The following is a 6,095-nucleotide window of genomic DNA, read 5'->3' as shown; positions in this document are numbered from 1 at the left end:
TCAGTGGTCACTTTTGTTGCCTTAGCCAGCAAAATACTATTTCCATTTTAAAAAATTAAACAGCTGCAGATTAATACTCCTCATTTCTAAACTTATTAATTATCCCTATATGTTTTATCCAACTTGAACATCTACAATAAATACATAAACCCCAAATGACCAATATCAGAAAGTAAGCTATGTTAAACATTGATAATTGTGAATTATAACACTTATGAGCTGCCAAAAGGAATCAGTTCATGCATCTCACTATTATCTACAACAGTTTATTTTTGCCCAAATATATTCAGAAGTTTACTCTCCCTGACCTTTTCTAACCAGCACTGGGGCACATAATTGTGATATGCAGAATGCCAGAGCAAGAACTGAGCTGGCACACGGTTGGTATTGGGAAATACATTATTTCACTAATATTCATTCTGTCTTATGCTCCTCAGATCTATTCATCATTGCTGTCTATAATTTCTGGAGTTTGTGTTAAAGTTAAAACAGCCACTTCGTCTGATTAGCACCCTGCAAACCTCATTGTGATTTTAATATATTTCAACCACAGCCTGCCCATACAGCCAGTGCCTGCCTCCCCTCATTTCACAGATGATAACAGGGAGTTACTTGCAACATACTCACAACAAGGATCTCACTCAGCCTGAGCCATCCAGTTACCACAATTACATATTGCTGAGGGCTCTACTTCACATCCTGCCTGCTATATTCCTTCACTTTGCAACAGCAAATCCTCCATTGATTTAATTCAGGAGGGTGGCGGTTTCTTTGGTTAAAGATATATTTTCAAAAAACCCGTAACTGTCTTTTGTTTGTGTGCGTGTGTGTGTGTTAAGTGCCGTCAAAAGTAGCTTCTAATTTATGGCAACCCTATGAATTAATCTCCAAAATGTCCTATCATTAACAGCCTTGCTTAGGTCTTGCAAATGTTACCAACCATTTAAAACATACCTCATTAGCTCTAGTGTGTGAAATGGCAGGCTATGTGCTGCGAGGTAGCTTAGCATTCGTGTGTATGTATTTGTGCACACGAGCACTAGAGATAAGATGCATCCATTTGCGCCTCGAAACCCTGAAGAACAACACACTGGCACCTCTCTCTTTTTATGTCATCAAGTCACAGCTAACGTATGGTGGCCCCATGTGAGGTATCCAAGACAAGAGACATTTGGAGGTGGCTTGCCATTGCCTTGCCTCCATGTCAGGACCCTGGTATTTCTTGGAGGTTGCCCATCCAAATACTACCCAGAGCTGACCCTACTTAGCTTCTGAGATCGGAGAAGATCAGGCTAGCCTGGACTATCCTTTCAATACCATAAATAAACAAATAAGCAAGTGTAACTACTGGGTTACACAAGCAAGTGACTGGGCCAGGGACCAGAAAACAGGAAGAGTAGGAGATATTGCAGTGTGGAATGGTGTTCAGCTCTCGGCTACTGAGGCTCAAATCCCCGCTCAGCAATACAACTTAGTGATCCTTGATCAGTCTCTGTCAGGTAAATGACCTCACAGAAAAGGAACTACTGAGTACCTCTAATCATTTAGACGGCTTCCAAAAACCCGTACTCTTAGGGGACCCTCTATTTGTCAGGGCGACGAGCCGTTCTGAAGGAAAAACGGGCGCTCCTCGACTGTTGGTGTCCCAGCCCGGTCCCAGGCAAGCCTGACCGGCTTCGAAGGAGCAGGTCGCCCTGCGCCAGCTAGAAGTTCACCATCAGCCGCTCGCCCCGCGCCACAACAGAAGCAGTTACGGTCTCTGTCTCCTCCTTCCTTTCATCCCAGGCGCCGTCACAGCAGCTCCCGTGTTGTTTTCCCGCTCCGCTTTCCCTCAAGCCAAGAAAAGGAACACAGTCCCATTCGCAGTAACAAGGCCGGCCGCTTCTCCACACAGACACGCACGCGCTGGCGCTATTAACTGTGTAACTCGCCGGACTGTAGGGAAGGGACGAGGACACGCGCCATAATCTTAGGTGCAACTGTGGACTTCATTTCCCATCGTGCGCTAAAATGACTTGCAATGCACTATGGGAACGGTTGACTTTTTCGAAGCCCTCGTTGTACCGTCTGCGGGATTTTGTGCCTGTCGATATGCTTTAACGGAATCCTGCTACTGCCACAAACGTGTTGCCAGCCAATGATAATAAGCTGGTACTTAGCCTGGTCCTAAGCGGAAAAGGCACATTGGGGTAGAACAGCAACGTTCCTTTAGCTTTAAGCAATGAATTACGTTGTTTACGTAAGTTGTGGAATATTTTGCATTGCAGATTATTATTTGTAATAACAATATTTTTTAAAAATCTATGGCATGAGCCTCTTTATATTCATTCCTACCGCGTGAGCCCTAACCATGTAATGTAGCCTTGCCTATGATTAATGTCATATGTGTCCAATGTATTTATAAACATTAGATAGGTTTGATGGTGACCTTAAATGTTTCACCTGATCATAATTCAGAATGAGTCCAAATCTTCTAAAGACATTACGTGTGTGTGTGTGTGTGTGTTAAGTGCCGTCAAGTCACTTCCGACTCATGTCGACCCAATGAATCAAAGTCCTCCAAAAAGCCCTATCTTTGACAGCCTTGCTCAGACAAAACATAATGGAAAGCAATTAATAGAAGCTGCATTAGTTACTTACGATTTCTTGCCCTCAGCTCCTGTTAACCTTAAACAACTTCTCACTTATAGACATAGACTCTGGGACCAGGGTTTGCAGTAAACCAAGATGTCAGCTTTGTCCCCATATACACTTTAACAACATAATCACCATTCCTGTAACAACACCAGCCAAACCATCTCAGGTTCATTCGCTTGTTTATCTTCCACCCTTATATTTACCATCAAGTATTAACAATGTCCTTCTATTTTCTACATCTGACAGACAGGCCAGTCACTAGACAAAAGAATAAATGAACATAAATCTGACATTAAAAACCACAATACTCAGAAACCAGCGAGGAAACATTTTTTATCTTCTAGGACATTCCATTACTGACCTAAGTGTAGCAGTTCTACAGAGAAGTTTCAGAGGGAGATCATAATGACAAGATTGCCAAATTTAGGATTCTTTAACAAGTTCAGGACAATGATACCCCCAAGGGCTGTGTGTGTGTTGTGCCCTCTAGTCGCTTCCGACTCATGGCGACCCTATGATTGAAAGTCCTCCAAAATGTCCTATCTTTGACAGCCTTGCTCAGATCTTGCAAACTGAGGGCTGTGGCTTCCTTTATTGAGTCAGTCCATCTCCCAAGGGCTAAGTAGGGACAAAGGATTATTATGTCATGACAGATGGTAATTCTGTACACCTCTATGCATCTCTCCTAGTTTAAATCAAGCAGATTAGATTTTGCATTGAATCTGTGTCCTGACTCCAACATGCCTTCCTTTGCAACACCCCTACCACATTCTGACCTAGATATAAGGGCATTCCATTTGTATATGACAAAGGCAGCTTTGACTTACAAAAACGTATACCTTGGGAGGGGGGGATTGGCCTTTAAGGTGCTACTGGAGTCAAATTTTGTTCCCCTACTACATGGCTATCCACATGCAACTATTGCATTGCTCAACAGACTTTTATTAACTTGAGATAATCTTCTGGAAAAACTTGTGGTGTTGTTCTTCATCTTCATCTTTCCTGTAGTAATGCTGTTCTCATCCCACATTCCTTTGTTCTTTGGCTGCTGCTGCTGCATGGAACTGCCTCCCAGAAAACCAGCATGCCACCTCTTACTTCCTTCAAATTCTGGCCATTTCTGCACTGATTATTTGCCATGTTCAATGTTTTTGGGAAGTGTGCTTCTTCACATTATTGTGGCACATTTGTGCACCTCCTGCGGTCTCCTTGGCTTTTCTCTAATCTTTCTCAAACCAGGTTTGCTTCAAAGTTTTGGGAAAGACAGCAGTAAAGCACGGGTGGCTTTTGTGTTGGTAAGAAAATTCAGATTTTTCCACCTACATGGCAGCCATTTTCTCTAACCCTGTCTCTACAGTGGTCATCTCCTCCCCCTGCTTCCAGGGCAACTTTTATTTAAAAACAACAACCCAGTACTAGAATATTGTTATACAAATGTAACAAGAAAACCCTACTGGGTCGCCATAAGTCAGCTGTGACAGCAAAAAACAAACAAACAAACAAAAAAACAGTACCAGGTTCTCTGCATTCCCAAATTTTATTTTTTTAAAAATGAGTCTCTACCCCCTTTGGCTGTAGATATACAAGTGGAAAGGTATCTCTACAATTGAAGGGGTCAGAGACTTTAAAAATATTGATATAACGATGCTCTAGTGCTGATTTTTTTTTTAAATGCAAAATCCCTGGTTGTCCAGGGAGGAGAGGTGGCTGCTGCTGGGGGACTGGGCAGAGAAACCTGCCATGTGGATGCCCTGTTGCTGATGTGCTGTATCAGCAGCTGCTCCAGCAAAAGGAAACCACAAAAAGAAAGCACCCTCTTCTCAAAAACCAAGTTTTCCATGAAGCCTTTGCTACAACCACTGAGCTCCACCCCCTATTGAAACTAAGCCCAAGTATTTACATCCCCCTTTGGAACAGTTGCCAGCTCTGGGTTGGGTAATACCTGGAGATTTGGGAGTTGGTCCCTGAGGCGGGAACTCAACAGGGTTTAATGCCACCTTCCAAAGCAGCCATTTTCTCCAGGTGAACTGATCTCTGTCACCTGGAGATCAATTCCAATAGTAGGAAATCTCCAGGTGTCACCTGGAGGTTGGCAAGCCTACTTTGGCAGTAGATTTATTAAAAGCACAGTATATAAATAGTTTAAGTAATATTCTTCCTCTTTTATCCTTTCTTCCAGTTTCCTTTGGCCCATAGTTCCATTTTATAATTCTAAGGGCAGCTACCTTTTTCTGGTGGTGTGATGAACCTTAGCAAGTGGGACTCTATTATCACAACAAGTGAGGAAATCAGAGACATAATGGAGCAGCAGCAATCAGGAATGGTATGAAAAGTAAAGCTTGGTTTCCCCAGAACCTTCCAGTCTCTGCTCTTAGTCTCTTGTTGTCGATTTCTAACAGAACCACCAAATCATGAAATAAATCAGTCTTGTCACTTACATTAAGTGAACAAGCTCAATGCTTTCCCCAAGTAGTTCTATTAAAACCAAATAACTTAAGCTCGAGGGCTTATGTTTATACAAAGTACAAGACGACTTGTCTTCTTTCATAGTGTAAAGTAAGCTAGGTTTTCTGCTGCCCTCAGTAAAGACTCTGTTTTAATCAGTAATTATGACAGCGTATGGAGGGAAGGTATACATATATTGCATAGGCCAGGGGTCCGCAAACTACGGCCCGTGGGCCGGATCCGGCCCGTCAGGGTCCTGAACCCGGCCCCTTTAAAAAATTGCAGCTGCAAGGTAATGCTGGAAGTGTGTTGATCCCCGAGGGACGCGCCGGGGCAGAGCGACGACCTTTTCTCCCCCACTTTGTGGGGGTAAAAAGAAAATGAAGCTTAGCGCGGGAGGGGATGAGCTCGCCCGGCCACCGTAGCTCTCGGGAGGCCGCGTCACAGCGGGAGCCCTCGCCAGCCACCATCTGTGTGCCAGCCGCGGCAGACTGACCGCCGAGCCTCTCACAGCAGCCGCTGCCTGAGCTGAGTCAATGGAGCGACGCTGCCGGAGGTGGCCGTGACCGGCGGGCAACGCAGCAGCGATGATGGCCGCCGCCTTCCTGCTTGGCGCCCTCGCCCTCCTGCTGGCTCCGGCAGCCGCCTCGACGGAGGCAAAGGAGTGCGACAAGCCCTGTGCCAACGGAGGGCGCTGCCAGCCCGGCACCGGCCAGTGCGAGTGCCAGCCCGGCTGGGTGGGCAACCAGTGCCAGCACTGCGGGAGGCGCTTCCGGTGAGACGGGGGCAGAGGGAGGGAGGGAGGGGGAGATCCCTGATCCCTGGGGGGGAGACCAGGCGGGGCTCTTTGTGTGCAATGGGGGGGTTAAAATAGGGTTGCCACCCTCCAGGTGCGGCCTTGAGATATCTTGGGATTACAGCTGATGTCCAGGCGACAGAGATCAAGGGAGGGGCCCTGACTCAGTGCTGGAGCATCTGCTCAGCATGCGGAAGGTCCGAGGTTCAATTCCCGG

The sequence above is a fragment of the Euleptes europaea genome, chromosome 6, assembly GCF_029931775.1.
Source record: "Euleptes europaea isolate rEulEur1 chromosome 6, rEulEur1.hap1, whole genome shotgun sequence".
NCBI lineage: Eukaryota > Metazoa > Chordata > Lepidosauria > Squamata > Sphaerodactylidae > Euleptes > Euleptes europaea.
Note: the sequence above shows the minus strand (reverse complement) of the source record.